Raw genomic sequence first — 25,526 nt, forward strand, 5'->3', positions numbered from 1 at the left:
GCAGGCGCTGTGAATGAACGGGTCTGAGAACAAAGGGAAAGCGACCAGGGACCGTGTTTGTAGTTTACTCACTGCAGCAAATTCCAGCGACGCCAAGGTCAAGCCGGTCAGTGAAGCTTTTTATGAGAATTCAAAACTAAATCGACAACTGGAACTACAAAGGTTCTCACACACACTTGTTCAGGAAATAACTACAGTAAATTCAGTTTAAAGGGAGATGTGTTTGTGCAGCTCTTTCAATGATGTTGTGGGGGACTCTTAAAAGAGTCGTTGTGTTTGGGGTTTGTTGTCAGGACAGCGTGGAGTTTTACTTGGAGCTGGTGTACTTGGTCACCGCCTTTGTCCCTTCCGACACGGCGTGCTTGGCCAGCTCCCCGGGCAGCAGCAGGCGCACGGCGGTCTGGATCTCCCGGGAACTGATGGTGCGGCGCTTGTTGTAATGGGCCAGGCGGGAAGCCTCACCCGCGATGCGCTCGAAAACATCGTTCACAAACGAGTTCATGATGCCCATGGCCTTGGAGGAGATGCCGGTGTCGGGGTGAACCTGCTTCATCACTTTGTAGATGTAGATGGAGTAACTCTGCTTCCTCGATTTTCTGCGTTTCTTGCCGCCCTTCGGTGGTGTTTTCTTGATGACTTTCTTGGCGCCCTTTTTCGAAGCTGGTTTCTTTTCATCAGGCATCGTCTTGTTTAATCAGGTGCAGATATGAAGGAAATTCTGTTCCGGGCTCGTATTATATAGGCAGCCCCACACTCCGTCCACATCCCTATGCTAATAAGGGATGGGTAAAGGCAACGATTGTGATTGGTTCATTAGCTGCGTTGTCAATTTCATTTGTTCTGTATCTCTCTAATTGGATGTTTAAAGGGACCAATCAGATTTATTGCTCGCCACAATCTCAAATTCTTGAATTCGGTCATCAATGACATCCCCTCCCGATTTATACTCCGTTCTTTATGTTTCTGTTCTGCTCTCAGGCAAAAATGGTTAATGACGGCCGGACTTATGCGGAAGGTTAATTCACGTTTTTTCCTATATATACATTCAATAATCTGAACAGCAAACTCGCTGCTGTGGATGTCGATCTAGATTTCTACATGTTCGAGACATTGACCGATTTATAACCAAGATTGCCTGAGGGTCACTTCTGATCAGGACTTGGGAGTCCTTCTATGAGGGCAAGGGACCCTCACTGTCCTTCCGCCCTGATGCTGCCTTCATCCCATCGTTTAATTCAACACCTTTCTTATCTGTCACTGCTGTAACATGGATGTAACAGCATGGATTTATGAAGGGGAAGTCATGTTTGACAAATTTGCTGGAATTCTTTGAGGATGTCACGAACAGGGTGGATAATGGGGAAGCTGTGGATGTGGTATATTTGGACTTCCAGAACGCATTTGACAAAGTGCCACATAAAAGGTTACTGACTGCACAAGATAAAAGTTCACGAGATTGGGGGTAATATATTAGCATGGATAGAGGATTGGCTAACAAACAGAAACCAGAGAGTGGGGATAAATGGTTCATTCCCGGGTTGGCAATCAGTAACCAATAGGATGCCACAGGGATCAGTGCTAGGACCCCAACTATTTATGATCTATATTAACGACTTGGAAGAAAGGACCGAGTGTAATGCAGCCAAGTTTGCTGACGATACAAAGATGGGAGGAAAAGCAATGGGTGAGGAGGACACAAAAATTCTGCAAAAGGACATAGACAGGCTAAGTGAGTGAGCAAGGATTTGGCAGATGGAGTATAATATTGGAAAGTGTGAGGTCATGCACTTTGGCAGAAAAAAATCAAAGAGCAAGTTATTATTTCAATGGTGAAAGATTGCAAAGTGCTGCAGTGCAGCGGGACCTGGGGGTACTTGTGCATGAAACACAAAAGGTTAGTATGCAGGTACAGCAAGTGATCAGGAAGGCCAATGGAATCTGGCCTTTATTGCAAAGGGGATGGAATATAAAAGCAGGGAAGTCTTGCTACAGTTGTACAGGGTATTGATGAGGCCACACCTGGAATACTGCATGCAGTTTTGGTTTCCATATTTACAAAAGGATATACTTGCTTTGGAGGCAGTTAAGAGAAGTTTCACAAGGTTGATTCCGGAATGAAGGGGTTGACTTGAGGAAAGGTTGAGTAGGTTGGGCCTCTACTCATTGGAATTCAGAAGAATGAGAGGTGATCTTATCGAAACATAAGATTATGAGGGGGCTTAACAAGGTGGATGCAGAGAGGATGTTTCCACTGCTAGGGGAAACTAGAACTAGAGGGCTTAATCTTAGAATAAGAGGTCGCCCATTTAGAACTGAGATGAGGAGAAATTTCTTTGAGGATTGTGAATCTGTGGAATTCGCTGCCTCAGAGAGCTGGGACATTGAATAAATTTAAGACAGAAACAGAGAGTTTCTTAATAAGGGAATAAGGGAATATGGGGCAGGGAAGTAGACCCGAGTCCATGATCGTATTAAATGGCGGAGCAGGCTCGAGGGGCCGTATGGCCGACATTTGCTCCTATTTCTTATGTTTTTATGTTCTTATGTTCTAACTACATTAGTTTTTTCAGTATTACCTTCATCTGGAATGCCCCGTAAATGTCTATGAGTTGAAGACTAAAAGGACATTCTGTCCATCGTGTATATGCTGATTTAAAACACCTAACACCACAATATAGATCTTGGCAAAAAACATATCTATACAGAACAAAATGTAAATCAACCATCTCGCCCCCGTTCCCCAGGTCACTGCTCTCTCTGTGAGGAGGTGGATGGCTCTGAGAAGAGCCTTTGTGTTGTGTTTGGGGGAAAGGGTCACGTTATTCAGCCGCCGAATCCATAGAGTGCGGCTCTGCTGTTTCAGAGCGTACACCAGATCCATGGCAGTGACCGTCTTGCGCTTGGCGTGTTCAGTGTAGTTGACCGCATCCCTGATCACATTCTCCAGGAAAACCATCAGCACCCCGCGGGTCTCCTCGTAGATCAGGCCCGAGATCCGCTTGACACGGCCACGGCGAGCCAGGCAGCGGATGGCTGGTTTGGTGATGCCCTGGATGTTATTACGGAGCACTTTATGGTGCCGTTTGGCTCTGCCTTTACCCAGTCCTTTGCCTCCTCCAGTCATGATGATTCTTTACTGAAATTGCCGCTGAATGTTAATCTCTCGCATTACCCATGGTCTGTTGAGACCACCAATGAAACGAGGGTGGAAATTCCTGTCCTCAACAGTCACACCTCGAAAGATTTTTAATTTCAAAAACACCGCCAATAATTTTTTTAAGTGCGGATTATGTTAATAAATGCACCATTAGCCAAAGGTTTACAAACAGGTTTTACTTCCTTTTATTTTATTCCATATTTCCCTTACTAATTCCAGGCTGTTACAATCAAAATTAAATTCGCGTTCACTGTCAATCTGTCTAACAGACGGCAATCAATCCCCACTGATTCTGTAACAGGGCACATTCCAGCTCAAACTGTGTAAAAGTTGGGAATCACAAATCATGGATTGATCTTCCGCACAGGCGGGAGTGAGACCAGGACTGGGAGCCCTTCTGTGAAAAGGGAAGAGGGATAGAGTGTTCACACTGCTCCCATTCTGGTCTCTGTACGAACTCCCATTCTGGGTTTTTACATTGCAGGGAGTCCCGGGTTAATAAACGGATTGACCGTAACAGGAATTGAAAAATAAACTTGTAAAGGGCTTGCGAGAGAATGAGGTGACTGAAATCTGAGCCTCATTCCCTAAACAAGCTCTTGATTCCTCGGCAGGTGCTGTAAATGGGAACGAGCGACAAGGAACCGTGTTTGGAGCATGAATGGCGGGAAATTCAACAGCGGTCCCAACGTCGAACCAGACAATGAAGCTGCTTATGAGAATTCAAAACTAATTCCACAGCTGGAACTGCAAAGGTTCCCAAACACACTTGTTCAGGAAATAATTACAGAATATTGAGTCTAAAGGGTGATGCGCTTTAGGTCTTTCAGAGAGGTTGTGGGTGGTTCTTAAAAGAGCCAGTGTTTGGGGTGTTCCCTCAGGACAGCGTGGAGTTTTACTGGGAGCTGGTGTACTTGGTCACCGCCTTTGTCCCTTCCGACACGGCGTGTTTGGCCAGCTCCCCAGGCAGCAGCAGGCGCACGGCGGTCTGGATCTCCCGGGAGCTGATGGTGTCAGATTATGGTATGAGAGTGTGTATTTTATTCTGTACTTGTCTATCTCTGGTATATGAACGTGGCGTTTAATCTGTACCTGTCAGTTACTAGTATATGATTGTTGGGGTTACTCTCTACCTCTCAGTTTCGGTTATGTGATTGTGGGTTTTAATCTGTACCTGTCACTCTCGAGTATTTGAGTGTGGTGTTTATTCTGTATCCATTTGTCTCTGGTATGTTAGTGTGGGTTAATCTGCACCTGTCAGCTGCTATGTGAGTGTGGTTTATTCTGTACCTCTCGGTTCTGGTATATGACTGTTGGGTTAATCTGTACCTGTCAGTTTCTGGTATGTGAGTGTGGTCTTTAATCTGTACCTGTCAGTCTCTGGTATGTGACTGTGTATTTTTTCTGTAACTGTCAGTTTATACGTGAGTGTTTATTTTATTCTATACATTTCAATCTCTGGTATGCGAATGTGGGGTTTAACCTGTACCTGTCAGTTTCTGGTCTATAAGTGTGGGTTTAATCTATACCCATCAGTTTCTGGTGTGCAAGTGTGGGTTTTATTCTGTATATTTCAGTATCTGGTATATGAATGTGATATGTTTCAATAGTGAAACAGCATTTGATCCTACCGCTCTGTGTGGCTGTAAGATTCACAATGAAACTGAGCCACTTCGGATCACTGTTGGACTGACAGCTTCTGCTGCCTGTGATAACAGGATTGAGGTCAGTTCTGTGTCTCTGCGCTCTGTGAGTGATAATGTACTTACTGTATGCGAGAAGGAGCTGCCTGCACTTTGTCTTGTGTTCTGGGTGGAAGAAATATCATATTTATACTGGCTCAATGAAGTATTTTGCTTTGAGAATAATAATACCAGAAAAATATTAGTTATGATATGGACAACTGATGGGGAAAATATAAAATAAAGTTGTAATGAATGTATATGTTTATAATAAAGTAAAGTATCTGGAGAGAGGAAACTGTGATACAAACAGTGTTCTTGTCTGACCTCACTGCAGTACAGCGGCACTCAGATTTTCCACACCAGGTGTGTAGGACGGTTCTATAGAAAGTTATCAGCATCCAGACACAACTCAAACCCAGCACTGGTCCATGAATGGGATCACCCGATTAATACAATCGAGGTTTATATCCTCCACTCCCATAGGACTACCTGTAAAATTCTGAATCGCTTTCTGGATTATAACCACAGGTACCTGGGCTGTACAACAATTGTTCTCAGTCTATTGGAACCGAGTTAAGTGCCTGTGCAGTCAACAGAATGTCACAGAGCCCGGATCATGATGTATCTGAGGGAGCGACAATGTATCTCTCGATCACCTTCAACACGGTTCTGGAGAACTCAACGCACTGAAACAAAATTACCAAATTTGAAATGTCTACTTTCTGTCCTGGTGCCTGCAATAGATACACTTTGTGACACCCCTCACATCCTCACTGTCAGGCTGTGTTTCCACTGTTCAATGTCCAAGAAGGGCAGACACGGTGAGATTGGGACTGAATCAGGAACATTCACTACTGGTTTGGTGACAGAAACCAGCAATGATTTGAAAGAGTGTGGTGATTAACTTTCTCTGTTACCTTACACTGTACACACATAGCCCGGGATATCTCCGCTCCCTTCCCCCACTCACACCATGTTCCCAAACTACTTCCTGCTCCATTCTGCCTCTTACAAACAGCCCCCGATTCCCCGACACAAAGCCCATTTGCAGACACAGTCTCAATGCGACGAGCTGCTGTAAGGAGGCTGCTGTTTGCTCCCTTACTCTGGCCTGGAATATCTCCGCTCCCTGATGTGTTCAACGATCATCAGCCCAGCACAGAGGAAACGGCAGCCACTGGCAGAGCTGGGGAAGGGGAGCTCGCATGGGCCCTTCCCATCAGTTTAAATACTGGGCGGGAGACAAGTGGGGGTGGGGGGGGGACGGTGTTGGTGGGGAGCAGGCAAGTATTTCAATGCTGGAGCGTGAAGCTTGGAGGTGGATCTGGAAGCTCAGAGGCTGCTGTCTCTGCTCAATCTGTCACCCTGTATTGTTTAGACTATGGGATGTGAGTGTGGGTTTTACACTGTATAGTTCAGACTATGGGATGTGAGTGTGGGTTTTACACTGTATAATTCAGACTTTGGGATGTGAGTGTGTGTTTTACACTGTATAGTTCAGACTATGGGATGTGAGTGTGGGTTTTACACTGTATAGTTCAGACTATGGGATGTGAGTGTGTGTTAAATTTTATATGAATCAAAAAGCAGAATGTTTAAAAGAGGAGATACTAGTAAATCTAGTTATTTAGGGGGATTTAAGTGTCATTGTACACGGATCACATATAGTTAACTTGCAGCTACTGCAAGCAATTAGGAAGGTAAAGGATATGTTGGCCTTTATTACAATGGGTTTGGAGTATAAGAGTAAAGAAATGTGGCTGCAATTATGTAGGGCTTTGGTGAGACCACACCTGGATTACTGGGCACAGTTTTGGTCTCATTGCCCAAGGAAGGATATTAGAGGGGGTGCAACATTGAATCCTGGGTTAGGGAGATTGAGTGAAATGCACCTATACACTCTGGAGTTTAGAAGAATGAGAGCTGAGCTCATTGAAACCTAAAAAAACCTTAGAAGTCTTGGCAGGGTAGATGCTGTGAGGATGTTTCCCTTTGCTGGATAGTCTAGATCTGGGGGTCACAGTCAGTCTCAGGATAAGGGATCGGACACTTAGGACTGAGATGAGGAGCAATGTATTCACTCAGAGGGATGTGAATCTTTGGAATTCTATACACATAGGTCTGAGACACTCAGTCATTGAGTATATTCAAGACAGAGAACAAAGGGAATCAAGGGAAATGGGTATCAGGCAGGAGTTCAGGGTGAAGTTCAGCCATGAATGTAATGAATTGCGGAGCAGGCTCGAGCGGCCTTACCGCCTGCTATTTCTTATTCTCTTACAGCTGTCAGTATCTGGTACGTGAGTGTTGTTCTTTCTTCAGTTTTTGGTGGGCAAAAGTAGGTTTTATTATACACCATGTCTGCTTCTGGAATGTGACTGCGAGTTCCACTGTTTTTGCCTGTCTCCGGGATGTGAGTGTGGATTTTACTCTGTACCTGTCGGTTTCTGGTATGTCAATGTGGGTATTACCCTGTACCTGTCAGTTTCTCATATGTGATTGGGAATTTATTCTGTCCTTGTCAGTTTCTGTTATGTGAGTTTTATTCTGTACCTGTTATTTTCTGAATTTGTAACATGGGTTTTCCTCTGTACCTGCCAGTTTCTGGGATGTGAGTGTAATTTTTTGTCTGTACCTGTCTGTTTCCGGTATCGGAATGTAGGTAAAACTATGTAGTTCTCAATCTCTAGGATGTGAGTGTGCGTTTTACTCTGTATCAGTCACGTCTTTGGTATGTGAGTGGGGTTTTATTCTATAGCTGTCATTTTTTCGTATGTTAACGTGGGCTTTAATCAGTACCTGGCAGTTTCTGATATGCGAGAGTGGGTTTTAGCCTGTATCTGTCAGTTTATGATATCTGAGAGTGGGTATCTCTCATTGTCTTTTATGTCTAATTGTCTAATAAAGATTAAAACCAAACTCGCATTCCAAAGACTGACAGATACAGAGTAAATCCCACACTCACACCACAGAGAGTGACACATACAGTCTATAACACACTCACACATGAGAAAATGACAGCTACAGCACAAAAGCAGCACTATCACAGCAGAAACTGACAGGTACAGATTTACTCTGTATAGCTTAGTCTCGGATATGGGAGTGCAGAATTTACTCAATAGCTGTCTGTGTGTGATGCAAGTGTGGATTTTACTCTGTATCTGTTAGTCTCTGATGTGAGAGTGAGAGTGTTACTCTATCTATTGGTCTCTGATGTGAGTGAGTGAGTTTTACTCTGTATCTGTCAGTTTCTGGTATGCAAGTGTGGTTTTCCTCGATCATTCAGGCTCTGGGATGAAAGTGAGAGTTTTACTCTGTATGTTAATATCTGCGATGTGAGTGGGTTGTACTCTGCAACTTTCATTTTCTCAAATCTGAGTTGGGTTTTATTTTGTACCTGTCAGTTTCTAGTATATGAATAGGGGTTTTAATCTGTACCTGTCAGTTTCTGCTGTGATAGTGCTGCTTTTGTGCTGTAGCTGTCATTTTCTCATGTGTGAGTGTGTTATAGACTGTATGTGTCACTCTCTGTGGTGTGAGTGTGGGCTTTACTCTGTATCTGTCAGTCTTTGGAATGCGAGTTTGGTTTTAATCTTTATCTGTCAATTTCTGGTATTTGTCTGTTGTTGTTACTCTCCAATTGTTAGTTTCCAGGATGTGATATCTTCCAGTCTCTGGTATGTGAGTATGTGTTTTACTTTATAACTGTCTGACTCTGGGATGCAAGTGTATTTTATTCTGTATCTGCTGGTTTACAGAATGTATTAACAAAAACTGAGAGGTACAGAATAAAAGTTATGTGAATATCCATTTTACTCTGCACCAGTCACTTTCCGATATGTGAGTGTGGATTTTAACCTATATCTGCCAGTCAGTCAGTGTGTTACCATATGTGATTGTGATTCAATCTCAATCCGTCATTCACTGTGCCCGAGAGTATGTATCATTCTGTCTCTCTCAGTCCCTGGCACTGTTTGTAGGTGTGGGATCCATTCTGTGTCTCTCAGTCCCTGGCACTGTGTGTAGGTGTGGGGTCCATTCTGTGTCTCTCAATCCCTGGCACTGTTTGTGGGTGTGGGGTCCATTCTGTGTCTCAGTCCCTGGCACTGTTTGTAGGTGTGGGGTCCATTCTGTGTCTCTCAATCCCTGGCACTGTTTGTGGGTGTGGGGTCCATTCTGTGTCTCAGTCCCTGGCACTGTTTGTAGGTGTGGGGTCCATTCTGTGTCTCTCAGTCCCTGGCACTGTGTGTAGGTGTGGGGTCCATTCTGTGTCTCTCAGTCCCTGGCACTGTGTGTAGGTGTGGGGTCCATTCTCTGTCTCTCAATCCCTGGCACTGTTTGTAGGTTTGGGGTCCATTCTGTGTCTCTCAATCCCTGGCACTGTTTGTGGGTGTGGAATCCATTCTGTGACTCTCAGTCCCCGGCACTGTTTGTGGGTGTGGGGTTCACTATGTCTCTGTTAGAATGGTGATGTGTGTGAATGCGAGAGTTATTATGTAATTGACAGTCTCTTGTACTGAGCTATTCTTGCTGTGTGACTGTTGGATTCTGTTCCTTCTTTAGGCCTATGCTAGTTTGAGATTATCTGTGATTGTCTCAGGAGGAGGTTTGGTTCAGTCCATTACCTCCGTTTCTCTGCTCTTGTATGTTAGTTGCTGGGTTTGAGAGTCAGTGTACCGACACCAGTGTGGATTGACACTGTGTCAGTCAGTCCTTGTGTGTGAGTAAGGGAGTGAAAATGGATCTGCCTCTCAGAGCGATATGTTTGGACTTTGAAACAACATCTTATTGTACTGTTCCAAGTGACTGTGGGATTCATAATGTAACTCTGGGATTCGGATCACTGTGGGACTGACAGCTTCTGCTACCTGTGACAATATGATTGAGGTCAGTTCTGTGTCTCTGCACGCTGTGAGTGATAATGTACTTACTGTGTGTGAGAAGGAGCTGCCTGCACTGTTCCTTGTGTTCCAGGTGGCTGAAAGATCACATTTATTCTGGGGGTGAAGTATTTTGCTCTGAGAATAATAATAATAATGAGTAAAATATTAGGTACAAGTCATGGACAGGTGCCCATAGACTATAACAATAAAGTTATAATTAATGTGTTTCTTTATAATAAAGTAAAGTATCTGGAGTGAGGAATGCGCGATACAAACAGTGACATTGTCTGACCTCACTGCAGTACAGCGGCACTCAGATTCTCTCATCATCATCATCATCATCATAGGCGGTCCCTCGAACCAGGATGACTTGCTTCCACGTGAGCTCACAGATGTTTCAATGAAGAACCTGATATTCCAATCCTGACTCCAATTGAAAGGGTGGAAGATGCCTGTGCGTGGATTTTTTTAACGTGTGGTGACCGTTGCACATCAGCCACATGTACTTGACAGAGCTAGGACTTTATCCAGTGGCAAGGGTTGACCAGGACTAGAGACCTGCTCGGCTGCACGGACCTAGTGCGCACAGACCCAGTGTGGGCAGCCCTGTGCTGCCCCTGGGCCATCAGCTCTTCTGGGCCCTGTACCCTCATTCGCCACACCTCCGTCACAATCTCTCGCCGCTCCTCCGCCACAAACATTCGCCGAACCTCCGCCATGATCTCCCACCGCACATCCACACCAAACATTCGCCGAACCTCCGCCACGATCACCCACCGAATCTCAGCCACGATCCCTCAATGACCCTCCACCTCGATCACTCACCGCACCTCCGCCACGACCATGAGCAGAGGAGCGGGACGGTCGTGGCGGAGGTGTGACGAGTGATCAGATTCACCACATCAGCTGTGTCAGACGGTTCTATAGTAAGTTATCAGCATCCAGACACAACCCAAACCCAGCACTGGTCCATGAATGGGAACACTCGATTGGCACAGTCCAGGTTTATATCTCCCACTTCCATGGGACAATCTGTAAAGTTCTGAATCGCTTCCTGGATTATAAGCACAGGTATCTGGGCTGTACAACAATTGTTTTCAGTCTAATGAAACAGAGCTGAGAGCCTGTACAGTTAACAGAATGTCACAGATGTATCTGAGGGAGCGACAATGTATCTCTCGATCACCTGCAACACGGTTCTGGAGAATTCAACACACCGAAACAAAATAACCGATTATTGAAATGTCTCCTTTCACACTCCTCTCCTGGTGCCTGCAATAGATGCACTTCGTGACACTTCTCAGTCAGGCTGTGTTTCCACTGTTCAATGTCCAAGAACAACAGACACTGTGAGATTGGAACTGAATCAGGAACATTCACTACTGATTTGGGGAAAGAAAGCAGCACTGATTTGAAAGAGCGAGATGATTTACTTTCTCTGTTACGTTACACTGTACACACACAGCCCGAGAATGGCTTCTCCCTTCCCCCACTCACTCCATGTTCCAGAACTAATTCCTGTTCCACTCCACCTCTTACAGACAGCCCCCGACTGCCGCTGAACTTACCCCGACTCAAAGCCCATCTGTGGACACAGTGCTAATGTGATGAGCTGCTGTAAGGAGGCTGCTGTTTGCTCCCTTACTCGGGCCCGGGATATCTCCGCTCCCTGATGTGTTCAATGATCATCAGCCCAGCACAGAGGAAACGGCAGCCGTTGACAGAGCTGGGGGAGGTGAGCTCACATGGGCCCTTCCCGTTGGTTTAAACACTGGGCGGTGAGAGCGGGGAGCAGCATGTATTTAGTGCATGCTCAGACCATCTTTTTGTAACTATTTAAATCAGCAAAAATGGGATTGTTTCACAAGTTGCTTTTATCACTAATTAAATGGGCCACATTGAGAGAATTTTAATTATAATCCGAATTACCAACAAAATGATTCGGTGAGCCGGACACTGGAGTGGGATTTCCGAGAGAGTTTTACTCTTTCCGTCAGTCTCTAGTGTGTGAGTGTGTCCCTGTCATTTCTGATAGGGGACTATGGGTTTTACTTGCTGCATATTATTGTTCTGATGGGTTTTATTCTGTACCTGTCAGTCTCTGCTATGTGAATGTGGGTTTTATTCTGTACCTGTCAGTCTCTGCTATGGGAATGTGTGTTTTATTCTGTATCTCTTAGTTTCTGCTATGTGAGTGTGGGTTTAATTCTGTTCCTATCAGTTTATGCTATGGGAATGTCGGTTTCATTCTGGACTCGTCAGTCTCTGCTATGCAAAAATGAGTTTTACTCTACCAGTCAGCTTCTAGTATGCGAGTGTGGGTTTTTATCCTCAGTTTATGGTGGGAGAGTGTGGGTTTTATTCTGTAGCTGTCAGTCTATGTTGTGAAAGTGTGCATTTTACTCTGTACCTGTCAGTTTCTAATGTGTGAGTGTGGGTTTAATTCTGTACCTGTCAGTCTCTGCTATGCGAGTGCGGGTTTTACTCTACCTGTCAGTTTCTAGTATGTGAGTGTAGGTTTTAGTTGTACCTGTCAATCTCTGGAATGTGAGTTTGTATTTATTCTATTTTAACCTGGCTATGAAACCTGTTCCCTCGCGGCATAGGTGTCCTCTGGAAATAAACTCAGCAGGTCAGTATGAATCGCTTGCCGATTATTCAAAAGTTTCAGATAAATGCACAAAATGACCAAACTGCTTCAAAAACAGACACAAGCTGTCAAAAATAATGGAAAACAAGGCCCAGTAGATTTAGAGAGAGAGCTCGGGCTGGTGGGAATCCATCACTGGATCGTTCACACAAGCCGAGTGGATTAATTTGGTGATAATACGAATTCACTGGTAGGTATTCGATGAGTAAGGTAAATAATCACCAGATTGGAATTTATCTTTTTCTTGTAACATCACAGATAAGTGGATCGCAAGCAGGGTGGAGGAATTTGGTGATAGTAGGAATTCATTGCAAATTATTGACCTGGTTAGGGAATTGACTGAGCTGTAGGAGACAGAGGGTAGGGACAAAGGTTGGTTCTCAAGTTGACAGGATGTGGTGTCCCACAGGGATCTGTGTTGGGGATTCAACTATCCCTAGTATTTATTAATGACTTAGTTGATGGCATAGAAAGTCATATATCTAAATTTGCCGCTGAACACAAAAGAAAGATGACATTGCAGGCAGTGAAGTTGAAAGCATCAAATTACAAAGGGATAGCGATAGATTAAGTTCATGAGCAAAGCTGCGTCAAATCGATTTCAATGTAGACAAATGTGAGGTCATCCACTTTGGACCTAAAAAGGATACAAGAGGGTACTTTCTAAATGGTAAAAAGCTAAAAACAGTGGAAGTCCACATAGACTTGGAAGTCCAGGTACAGAGATCATTAAAATGTCATGAACAAGTACAGAAAATAATCAGAAAGGCTGATGGAATGCTGGTTTTTACATCAAGAGCACCAGAATATTAGGGAGTAGAGGTTATGCTGCAGCTATACAAAGCCCTGGTTGGCCAACACCTGGAGCACTGTGAGCAGTTCTGGGCACCATGCCTTAGGAAGGTTATATTGGCCTTGGAGCGAGTGCAGCGTAGATTTACCACAATGATACTCGGACTCCAAGATTTAAGGTATGAGGAAAAATTACACAAATTAGGGCTGTATCCCCTAGAATTTAGGTTAAGGGCTGATCTGATCGAAGTTTAAGATATTAAGCGGAACAGATGGGGTAGATAGAGAGAGAAACTATTTCCACTGGTTGGGGATTCTAGGACTCGGGGCATAGTCTAAAAATTAGAGCCAGAACTTTTAGCAGTGAAATGAGGGAACACATTTATACATAATAGGTGGTGGAAGTTTGGAACTTGCTTCCTCAAACACCAATTGATGCTAGGTTAGTTGTTAATTTTAAATCGGAGATTGATAGCTGTTTGTTAACTAAAGGTATTAAAGGATCTGGTCAAAGGTGGGTATATGGAGTAAGGTCGCAGATCAGCCAGGATCTCATTGAATGGGGGAACAGGCTCGAGGGGCTCAATGGCCTACTCCTGTTCCTATGGAGGAGTTGCCAGGACTGGTGAACTAATCCAAATAGAGATTCATTTGCCGAGACTCTGCAGCAGTTGTTTTCTGCTGTTAAATACCAGAATCAAATTGATCAGAATGCACCAATTGAAACAGAAAATTCAGCACTTTCTGGGGAGGTGAATGGCCGAGACACATTGATACTGAACTGTATTTAGTGAGCAACAGAACAAGGAGGAAGAGACAATCTCACACAGACACATACACACACGTAGGAGCTAAATTAAAAAGTAGGACCTCAAAAGTAGTAATCTCGGGATTGCTACCAGTGCCACGTGCTAGTCAGAGTAGGAATCGCAGGATAGCTCAAATGAATACGTGGCTTGAGCAATGGTGCTGCAGGGAGGGATTCAAATTCCTGGGGCATTGGAACCGGTTCTGGGGGAGGTGGGACCAGTACAAACCGGACGGTCTGCACCTGGGCAGAATCGGAACCAATGTCCTCGGGGGAGTGTTTGCTAGTGCTGTTGGGGAGGAGTTAAACTAATATGCAGGGGGATGGGAACCAATGCAGGGAGACAGAGGGAAACAAAAAGGAGGCAAAAACAAAAGACAGAAAGGAGATGAGGAAAAGTGGAGGGCAGAGAAACCCAAGGCAAAGAACAAAAAGGGCCATTGTACAGCAAAATTCTAAAAGGACAGAGGGTGTTAAAAAAACAAGCCTAAAGGCTTTGTGTCTTAATGCAAGGAGTATCCGCAATAAGGTGGATGAATTAACTGTGCAAATAGATGTTAACAAATATGATGTGATTGGGATTACGGAGACGTGGCTCCAGGATGAGCAGGGCTGGGAACTCAACATCCAGGGGTATTCAACATTCAGGAAGGATAGAATAAAAGGAAAAGGAGGTGGGGTAGCATTGCTGGTTAAGGAGGAGATTAAGGCAATAGTTAGGAAGGACATTAGCTTGGATGATGTGGAATCTATATGGGTAGAGCTGCAGAACACCAAAGGGCAAAAAACGTTAGTGGGAGTTGTGTACAGACCTCCAAACAGTAGTAGTGATGTTGGGGAGGGCATCAAACAGGAAATTAGGGGTGCATGCAATAAAGGTGCAGCAGTTATAATGGGTGACTTTAATATGCACATAGATTGGGCTAACCAAACTGGAAGCAATACGGTGGAGGAGGATTTTCTGGAGTGCATAAGGGATGGTTTTTTACACCAATATGTCGAGGAACCAACTAGAGGGGAGGCCATCTTAGACTGGGTGTTATGTAATGAGAGAGGATTAATTAGCAATCTCGTTGTGCGAGGCCCCTTGGGGAAGAGTGACCATAATATGGTGGAATTCTGCATTGGGATGGAGAATGAAACAGTTAATTCAGAGACCATGGTCCAGAACTTAAAGAAGGCTAACTTTGAAGGTATGAGGCGTGAATTGGCTGGGATGGATTGGCGAATGATACTTAAGGGGTTGACTGTGGATGGGCAATGGCAGACATTTAGAGACCGCATGGATGAACTACAACAATTGTACATTCCTGTCTGGCATAGAAATAAAAAAGGGAAGGTGGCTCAACCGTGGCTATCAAGGGAAATCAGGGATAGTATTAAAGCCAAGGAAGTGGCATACAAATTGGCCAGAAATAGCAGCGAACCTGGGGACTGGGAGAAATTTAGAACTCAGCAGAGGAGGACAAAGGGTTTGATTAGGGCAGGGAAAATGGAGTATGAGAAGAAGCTTGCAGGGAACATTAAGACGGATTGCAAAAGTTTCTATCGATATGTAAAGAGAAAAAGGTTAGTAAAGACAAACGTAGGTCCCCTGCAGTCAGAATCAGGGGAAGTCATAACGGGGAACAAAGAAATGGCGGACCAATTGAACAAGTACTTTGGTTCGGTATTCACGAAGGAGGACACGAACAACCTTCCGGTTATAAAAGGGGTCGGGGGGTCTAGTAAGGAGGAGGAACTGAGGGAAATCCTTATTAGCCGGGAAATTGTGTTGGGGAAATTGATGGGATTGAAGGCCGATAAATCCCCAGGGCCTGATGGACTGCATCCCAGAGTACTTAAGGAGGTGGCCTTGGAAATAGTGGATGCGTTGACAGTCATTTTCCAACATTCCATTGACTCTGGATCAGTTCCTATGGAGTGGAGGGTAGCCAATGTAACCCCACTTTTTAAAAAAGGAGGGAGAGAGAAAACAGGGAATTATAGACCGGTCAGCCTGACATCGGTAGTGGGTAAAATGATGGAATCAATTATTAAGGATGTCATATCAGTGCATTTGGAAAGAGGTGACATGATAGGTCCAAGTCAGCATGGATTTGTGAAAGGGAAATCATGCTTGACAAATCTTCTGGAATTTTTTGAGGATGTTTCCAGTAGAGTGGATAAGGGAGAACCAGTTGATGTGGTATATTTGGACTTTCAGAAGGCGTTCGACAAGGTCCCACACAAGAGATTGATGTGCAAAGTTAGAGCACATGGGATTGGGGGTAGTGTACTGACATGGATTGAGAACTGGTTGTCAGACAGGAAGCAAAGAGTAGGAGTAAATGGGTACTTTTCAGAATGGCAGGCAGTGACTAGTGGGGTACCGCAAGGTTCTGTGCTGGGGCCCCAGCTGTTTACATTGTACATTAATGATTTAGATGAGGGGATTAAATGTAGTATCTCCAAATTTGCGGATGACACTAAGTTGGGTGGCAGTGTGAGCTGCGAGGAGGATGCTGTGAGGCTGCAGAGCGACTTGGATAGGTTAGGTGAGTGGGCAAATGCATGGCAGATGAAGTATAATGTGGATAAATGTGAGGTTATCCACTTTGGTGGTAAAAACAGAGACAGACTATTATCTGAATGGTGACAGATTAGGAAAAGGGGAGGTGCAACGAGACCTGGGTGTCATGGTACATCAGTCATTGAAGGCTGGCATGCAGGTGCAGCAGGCGGTTAAGAAAGCAAATGGCATGTTGGCCTTCATAGCAAGGGGATTTGAGTACAGGGGCAGGGAGGTGTTGCTACAGTTGTACAGGGCATTGGTGAGGCCACACCTGGAGTATTGTGTACAGTTTTGGTCTCCTAACCTGAGGAAGGACATTCTTGCTATTGAGGGAGTGCAGCGAAGGTTCACCAGACTGATTCCCGGGATGGCGGGACTGACCTATCAAGAAAGACTGGATCAACTGGGCTTGTATTCACTGGAGTTCAGAAGAATGAGAAGGGACCTCATAGAAACATTTAAAATTCTGACGGGGTTAGACAGGTTAGATGCAGGAAGAATGTTCCCAATGTTGGGGAAGTCCAGAACCAGAGGTCACAGTCTAAGGATAAGGGGTAAGCCATTTAGGACCGAGATGCGGAGGAACTTCTTCACCCAGAGAGTGGTGAACCTGTGGAATTCTCTACCACAGAAAGTTGTTGAGGCCAATTCACTAAATATATTCAAAAAGGAGTTAGATGAGGTCCTTACTACTAGGGGGATCAAGGGGTATGGCGAGAAAGCAGGAATGGGGTACTGAAGTTGAATGTTCAGCCATGAACTCATTGAATGGCGGTGCAGGCTAGAAGGGCCGAATGGCCTACTCCTGCACCTATTTTCTATGTTTCTATGTTTTCTATGCAGAGACATACCCACAGGAGCACATACACAAGCACGTACACATTCATATATCAAAATATATACATAAACACATACACAGCCACAAAGATTGACACACATACACTTCTCTAATTGGCGAGTAGCTCGGAGATGTGGATGAGCAGAGATTTTTCGGGGCAGGGGTATAAAAGAATACGGAGGTAAAGCAGGTGGAAGGAGTTAAGAGACAGATCAGCCCTGATCTCACTGAATGGGGGAACAGGCTCGAGGAGCTGAATGGCCTGTTCCTGTTCCGATGTTCCTTCCTCCACTTTATCTCCAGTATCACCATCAAGCACTCCCAGGGCACATACAATACTGAGCACCCTCTACATTACCTTGGCATTACTACTGTCACTCTGTCCACAGCCCTACTCCAGACCATTTCTGTTGCTGAATTTATAAACTAGGAAAATGTAGAAACGATAAATCCTCAGGACTGGATGAATTGCATCCGCGCAAACTAAACCATGCAAAGGAAGAGCCCATCGAGAGAATTGTGTTCAGTTCTGGACCTCACGAATTATGTATTAGCTTTGGCGGGGGTGCAGCACAGATTCAGCAGATTGATACCGGGGCTAAAAGGATTAAATTATGAGGACAGGTGGCATAGACAAGTCTTTTACTTCCTTGAAGATAGAAAATGAAGGATGATATCATGATACTATTTCATCTGGTGGGAGAGTCCAGAACAAGGGGAATAAACTTAAAAGTTAAAGCTAGGCCGTTCAGGAGTGAGGCCAGAATGCACTTCTTCACACAAAGGTCAGTCGCAATCTGGAAATCTCTCCCCCAAAAAGCTGGAGCTCAACTGAAACATTCAAGACTCAGACTAACTGATTTTTGTTAGGTTGGGTTCTGTGTCTGTATAGACACACAAAGACAAACACACACATACACAGACATGCTGAAACACACACATGGGTTAGGGTGTAGGTGGACTGAAAGGGATTAAGCAGACTTTTAAAGGCACTTGTTTGTCAGTCCATCTGCTGATTTCGGGCCTGGTTTAGTACAAATCTGACCTCTCACCAAGGACTCTGTTTGAACTCACCACATTCATTTTACACAAGTCCTTCAGATTGGTAGGGGTGAAAGGTCAGTATTTTGACCCTCTGACACACCCAGCCCATTGCTGAAGATTGTTTCGAGTGCTGTACCATGTCTTTTCAGAATTCACAATAGAATTACATAGCATTCACTTCAGAGAAACAGGCCATTCTGCCCAACATGTCCATGATGGTGTTTATGCTCCACACGAGCATTCTCTCACCTGAGTTCACCTCACCCTATCATATCCTTCTATTCCTTTCTCTCTCAAGTACATATCTAGCTTCCCCTTAAAGGCGCTCAGCTATTCACCTTAACTCCATGTGCTAGCAAGCTCTACATTCTAACCACTCTCTGGGTAAAGAAGTTTTTCCTGAATTCCTTATTGGATTTATTAGTGACTATCTTATATTTAGTTCCTAGTTTTGGACTCCTCACAAGTGGTAACATCTTCTCTACATCTATCCTAACAAACAGCTACATAATTATAAAGATCTCTATGAGCCTTCTCTTTTCTAGAGAAAGAGCCCCAGCATGTTCAGCCATTCTGGATACTTATAACCTCTCACTTCTGGTGTCATCCTTGGAAATCTTTTTTGCAACAGCCACAGTGCCTGTATATCTTTTTCATAATATGGAGACCAAAACTGAACACAGTATTCCAAGTGTCGTCCAACCAAGGTTCTATATACATTTAACAAAACTTCTCTGCTTTGCAATTCTCTTACTCGAGAAATGAAACCCAGTGCTTTACTTACATTTCCTTTGCCTTGTTAACCTGCTTTTAATGATCTGTGCATCTGTTCCCCTAGATCACTGGTGGGCAAAATACAGCCCATGGGCCATATCTGGCCCGCCAAGACATTCTATCCGTCCCGCTGGATGGGACAGAAATGGAACGCAAGCCAGATCTCGAGCTGCACATTCGTCTATCCACTTTCACTTCTCATGAGTCAGAGACAGACCCCAACTGCAGCCAAGGAAAAAACATAGTAATACTTCATTTAAATTAATAATTCGCCAAAGCGATTCTCTCTGGCCTGATCTTAAACGGATCCGTTGAGTAATTCTCGGCGCCAATGGCAGACATCAGTACCCAGAATGCACTGCATACTAGAATATGCCCTATCCAATTTAGAGTGGAGTCATGGCTGCTCATCTCCACAAATCTTTTACCGAAGAAAGTGACTGGCGCTGCATCTCTCTTCTCCCGGTACAATGGCAGGGGAGTTGTCATCTGGCACCAATTGGGACGGCATTAGTAATCTTTGCAGAGGGACATAATGATGACTGAGGTGGGAAAATGATGCTGACACAGGCTCTAAAGGGGGTACAGTTCTATTTCACAGCACTGATTTACAAAGACCAGAAGACACCACAACATTTTCAACTTTTATCTTTGATTCGGTCCAAGTCAGCATGGATTTATGAAAGGGAAATCATGCTTGACAAGTCTTCGAGAATTGTTTGAGGATGTAACTAGTAGAGTGGACAAGAGGGAGCCAGTGGATGTGGTGTATTTAGACTTTAAAAAGGCTTTTGACAAGGTCCCACTCAAGAGATTAGTGTGCAAAATTAAAGCACATGGTATTGGGGGTAATTTACTGACGTGGTTGGCAGACAGGAAGCAAAGAGTAGGAATAAATAGGTCCTTTTCAGGATGCCAGGCAGTGACTAGTCGGGTACCGCAAGGTTCAGTGCTGGGACCCCAGCTATTTACAATATACATTAATGATTTAGACGAAGAAATTGAATGTAACATCTCCAAGTTTGCAGATGACACTAAGCTGGGTGGCAGTGTGAGCTATGAGGAGGATGCTAAGAGGCTGCAGGGTGACTTGGACAGGTTAGGTTGTGAATGTGCATGAAGAAGTTGTGAATGTGTCAGTTGAAGAGGATCATGGGAAGATAGCTAAAAGAAAATGTCAAGCTGCGATATTTGCAATGTCGACACAAAAAGGGGTTACTCAGGTTTGTGGTCAAACACGAGTTACGCGAAAAAGCAAAGTCAGGCATGAGTCAGATGAGAGACTGCTATAACCAGCCGTAAAATAGGGAAATGCAATGTAAAACGAAACTGTAAACACATCCCTGGAGCCCGCCCTATTTGGAGAGTTGTTAGCCTGCAATTTGGTATGTTATGGGGGAAGCCGACCAATGATTGTATAAACTGAGTGTCACTCAAATATGTTCTGCTGTAACAATGTATAAATATTGAGCTTTTGTACTGTTACGAGACTTGTCAAGAGAGAGGTGAACAGGCTCAAATCGAGGGTGTTCCCTTTATCTTAACAGGTCCCGGCCGGAGAATCTCTAATAAAGGTCTTATGTTGCGAAGACTAAAAGTGTTCGTGTGTCAGTGAATTCGCTGAAACAGATTGAAGGGAAAAGAATCTGCATCAACAAGGTGAGTGGGCAAATACATGGCAGATGCGATATAATGTAGATAAATGTTTGGTGGTAAAAACAGGAAGGCAGATTATCTGAATTATGACAGGTTAGTAAAAGGGGAGGTGCAACGAGACCTGGGTTTCATGGTACATCAGTCATTGAAAGTGGCATACACGTACAGCAGGCGGTGAAGAAGGCAAATGGCATGTTGGCCTTCATAGCGAGAGGATTTGTGTATAGGAGCAGGGAGGTCTTACTATAGTTGTTCAGGGCCTTGGTGAGGCCACACCTTGAATATTGTATAGTTTTGTTCTCCTAATCTGAGGAAAGACATTCTTGCTATTGAGGGAGTGCAGCGAAGGTTCACCAGACTGATTCCTGGGCTGACAGGACTGACATATGAAGAAAGACTGGATCGACTAGGCTTATATTCAATGAAATTTAGAAGAATGATAGGGGATCTCATAGAAACATATAAAATTCTGACGGGATTGGACAGGTTAGATGCAGGAAGAATGTTCCCGATGTTAGGGAAGTCCATAATCAGGGGTCATAGTCGAAGGATAAGGGGTAAGCCATTTATGACCGAGATGAGAAGAAACTTCTTCACTCTAAGAGTTGTGAGCATGTGGAATTCTCTACCACAGAAAGTTGTTGAGGCCAGTTCGTTAGATATATTCAAAAGGGAGTGAGATGTGGCCCTTACGGCTAAAGGGATCAAGGGGTATGGAGAGAAAGCAGGAATGGGGTACTGAAGTGCATGATCAACCATGATCATATTGAATGGTGGTGCAGGCTCGAAGGGCCGAACAGCCTACTCCTGCACCTATTTTCTATGTTTCTATGTTTCATTTATAAGCAGTACCGGATACAAGTTGTGTATGTAAGATAGCATCTGACTACTACATGAAATTATGTTTGTGCAATGTTTTAATTTTTTTGCGCACGGTCCCTTTAAATTTGCTGCACAGCCGGGCACGATGCAGCTGCACATGCGCAGTGTCTCTTCCAGTGGCAGGAGCTGGGGATCAATCTGTGCGGGACCCAGCGATTGGTGGAATATTGGTGGGCGGCACTCAACAGCTCACCAAAACTTTGTTAAGTGGCCCTCCAGCCCAAATAATTGCCCACCCTGCCCTAGATCTCTTTGCTCCTCAACACCATTTAGATACTTTTTTCCTGAAAATGGAAGATTTGCATTTATATTGCACCTTTCACCACCACCACACATCTCAAAACAAAGCTTTAAAGCAAATGAAGTACTTTTAGAGCGTAGTCATTGTTGTAATGTGGGAAACGCAGCACCAATTTGCACACAGCAAGCTCCCACAAACAGCAATGTGATGAGAACATAACAAATAGGAGCAGGAGTAGGCCATTCGGCCCATTGAGCCTGCTCTGCCATTCAATAAGATCATGGCTATTCTGATCATGGACTCAGCTCCACTTCCCTGCCTGCTCCCTGTAACCCTGTATTCCCTTATCACTCAAAAATCTGTCTATCTCCACCTTAAAGATATTCAAAGACCCAGCCTCCACAGCTCTCTGGGGCAGAGAATGCCACAGATTTACAACCCTCAGAGAAGAAGTTCCTCCTCATCTCAGTTTTAAATGGGTCCCTTATTCTGAGACGATGTCCCCTAGTTTTAGTTCCTCTATGAGTGGAAATATCCTTTGTGCATACACCTTGTCGAGCCCCCTCATTATCTTGTATGTTTCGATATGATCACCTCTCATTCTTCTGAACTCCAATGTGTATAGGCCCAATCTACTCAACCCATCTTCATAAGTCAACCTAATGAACCTTCTCTGAACAGCCTCAAATGCAAGTATATCCTTCCTTAAATACAGAGACCAAAACTGTATGTAGTACTCCAGGTGTGGCCTCACCAATACCCTGTACAGTTGTAGCAGAACTTCTCTGCTTTTATACTCTATCCCCCTTGCAATAAAGGCCAACATTCCATTTGCCTTCCTGATTATGTGCTGTACCCCATACTAACTTTTTGTGTTTCATGCACAAGGATGCCGAGGTCCCTCGGTACTGTAGCACTTTACAATTTTGCTCCATTTAAATAATAATTTGCTTTTTAATTCTTTCTGCGAAAGTGGACAACCTCACACTTTCCCACATTATACTCCATCTGCCAAATGTTTGCCCACACACTTAGTCTATCGATATCCCCTGCAGATTTTGTGTGTCCTCCTCACAACTTGCTTTCCCACCCATCTTTGTATCATCAGCAAACTTGGCTACATTACACTCGGTCCCTTCATCCAAGTCATTAATATAGATTGTAAATAGTTGAGGAGCTAGCACCCTGCGACACCCCACCATTCACTGTTGGCCCACCGGAAAATGACCCATTTATCCCGACTCTCTGTTTTCTGTTAGTTAGCCAATCCTCTACCCATGCAAATATATTGCCCCCTATCCCGTGAACTTTTATCTTGTGCAGTAACCTTTTATGTGGCACCTTATCGAATGCCTTCTGGAAATCCAATTAAACCACATCCACTAGTTCCCCCTTATCCACCCTGCTCGTTACATCCTCAAAGAGCTCCAGCAAATTTGTCAAACATGATTTCCCTTTCATAAAACCATGCTGACTCTGCTTGATTGAATTGTGCTTTTCCAAATGTCCTGCTACTGCTTCCTTAATAATGGACTCTAGCATTTTCCCAACAACAGATGTTAGGCTAACTGGTCTATAGTTTCCTGCTTTTTGTCTGCCTCCTTTTTCTTTTAAATAGGGGCATTACATTTGCGGTTTTCCAATCCACTGGGACCGCCCCAGAATCGAGGGAATTTTGGTAGATTACAACCAATGCATCCACTATCTCTGCAGCCACCTCTTTTAAGACCCCAGGATGTAAGCCATCAGGTCCTGGGGACTTGTCTGCCTTTAGTCCCATTATTTTACTGAGTACTACTTCATTAGTAATAGTGTTAAGTTCCTCCCTCCATACAGTCCTTTGATTATCCAATATTGGGATGTTTTTAATGCCTTCTACCGTGAAGACCGATGCAAAATATTTGTTCAACATCTCTGCAATTTCCCTGTTCTTCATTATTAATTCCCCATCTCATCCTCTAGGGGATAACGACCAGACAATCTGTTTTTGTAATGTTGAAGGATAAATACTGGCCAGGAGACCGGGAATAACTCCTCTGCGCTTCCTCGAAATAGTGTCATGGGACCTTTCACATGCACCTGAGGGAGCAGACGGGGCTGTGGTTTAACGTCGCTTCTGAAAGACGGCACCTGATAGTGCAGCACTCCCTCAGCACTGCACTGGATTGTCAGCCTAGATTTTTGTGCTCAAATCCCTGGTGTGGGAATTGTACCCACAATCTTATAACTCAGAGGTGAGAGTGCTACTCACTGAGCCACAGCTGACACAGCTGAGTACCTGGCCTCCTTATTCCACCTACCAAAATGCACCACGTCACAGCTATTTATATTGGAAGTAGAATCATAGAAGTTTACAGCACAGAAGGAGGCCATTTTGGCACATTATGCCGGCCAACAAGAAGCTATCCAGCTGTAACCCTGCAGGTTACGACACTTCAAGTGCACATGCAAGTATTTTTTAATGTGGGTGAGGGTTTCTGCCTCTACCACCCTTTCAGGCAGTGGGTTCCAGAATCCCACAACCCTCTGCGTGAATAAATTTCCCCTCAAATTCCTTCTAAATTTTCTACCAATTATTTTAATTTATGCCCACTGGTTGTTGAACCCTCTGCTAAGGGAAATAGGTCCTTTCTATCCTCTATATCTAGGCCCTCATAATTTTATACACCTCAATGAGGTCTCCTCTCAGCCTCCCCTGTTCCAAGGAAAACAAATCCAGCCTATCCAATCTGTCCTCATAGCTAAGATTTTCCACTCCCGGCAACAGCCTCATAAATCTCCTCTGTACCCTCTCCAGTGCAATCATGTCCTTCCTTTAATGTGGTGACCAGAACTGCACGCAGTACTCAGCTTTTTTAAAAAAAAAACAGTTCAAGCATAACCCCCTGCTTTTGTATTCTGTGCCTTGGCTAATAAAGGCAAGCATTCCGTATGCATTCTTAACCACCTTATCTACCTGTACTGTTACTTTCAGGGATCTGGGGACAGGCACTCCAAGGTCCCTTTGTTCCTCTACACTTCTGAGTGTCCTACCATTTAATGTGTATTCTCTTTCCTTGTTAGCCCTCCCCACTTGCATTACCTCACACTTCTCTGGATTAAATTCCATTTGCCACTGTTTTGACCAGTTGATTGATATCTTCCTGCAGTCCTCAGCTTTCTTCATTATCAACCACACAGCCGATTTTAGTATCATCTGCAAAATTCCTAATCATAACCCCTATATTCAAGTCTATATTCAAGTATATCACAAAAAGCAAGGGACCTGGTACTGAGCCCTGCAGAACCCCACTGGAAACATCCTTCCAGTCAGTCACAAAAACATCCATCAACCATTACCTTTTGCGTCCTGCCTCTGAGCCAATTTTGGATCCAACTTGCAACTTTGCCCTGGATCTCATGGGCTTTCACTTTTGTGACGAAACAGCCATGTGGGACTTTATCAAAAGCTTTGTAAAATCCATATACACTACATCATACGCTTGGCCCTCATCCACCCTCCTGGTTACCTCCTCGAAAAATTCAATCAAATTAGTTGGACACGACCTTTCCTTAACAAATC

The 25,526-nt window shown here is 44.3% G+C and overlaps 1 pseudogene; it reads right to left on the reverse strand.

Moving 5' to 3' along the window:
• Positions 1-2,823: 2,823 nt before the first annotated feature.
• On the reverse strand, positions 2,824-3,124 carry LOC139272824 (histone H4-like; annotated as a pseudogene).
• Positions 3,125-25,526: the final 22,402 nt, after the last annotated feature.

The sequence above is a fragment of the Pristiophorus japonicus genome, chromosome 9 (genome assembly GCF_044704955.1).
Source record: "Pristiophorus japonicus isolate sPriJap1 chromosome 9, sPriJap1.hap1, whole genome shotgun sequence".
NCBI lineage: Eukaryota > Metazoa > Chordata > Chondrichthyes > Pristiophoridae > Pristiophorus > Pristiophorus japonicus.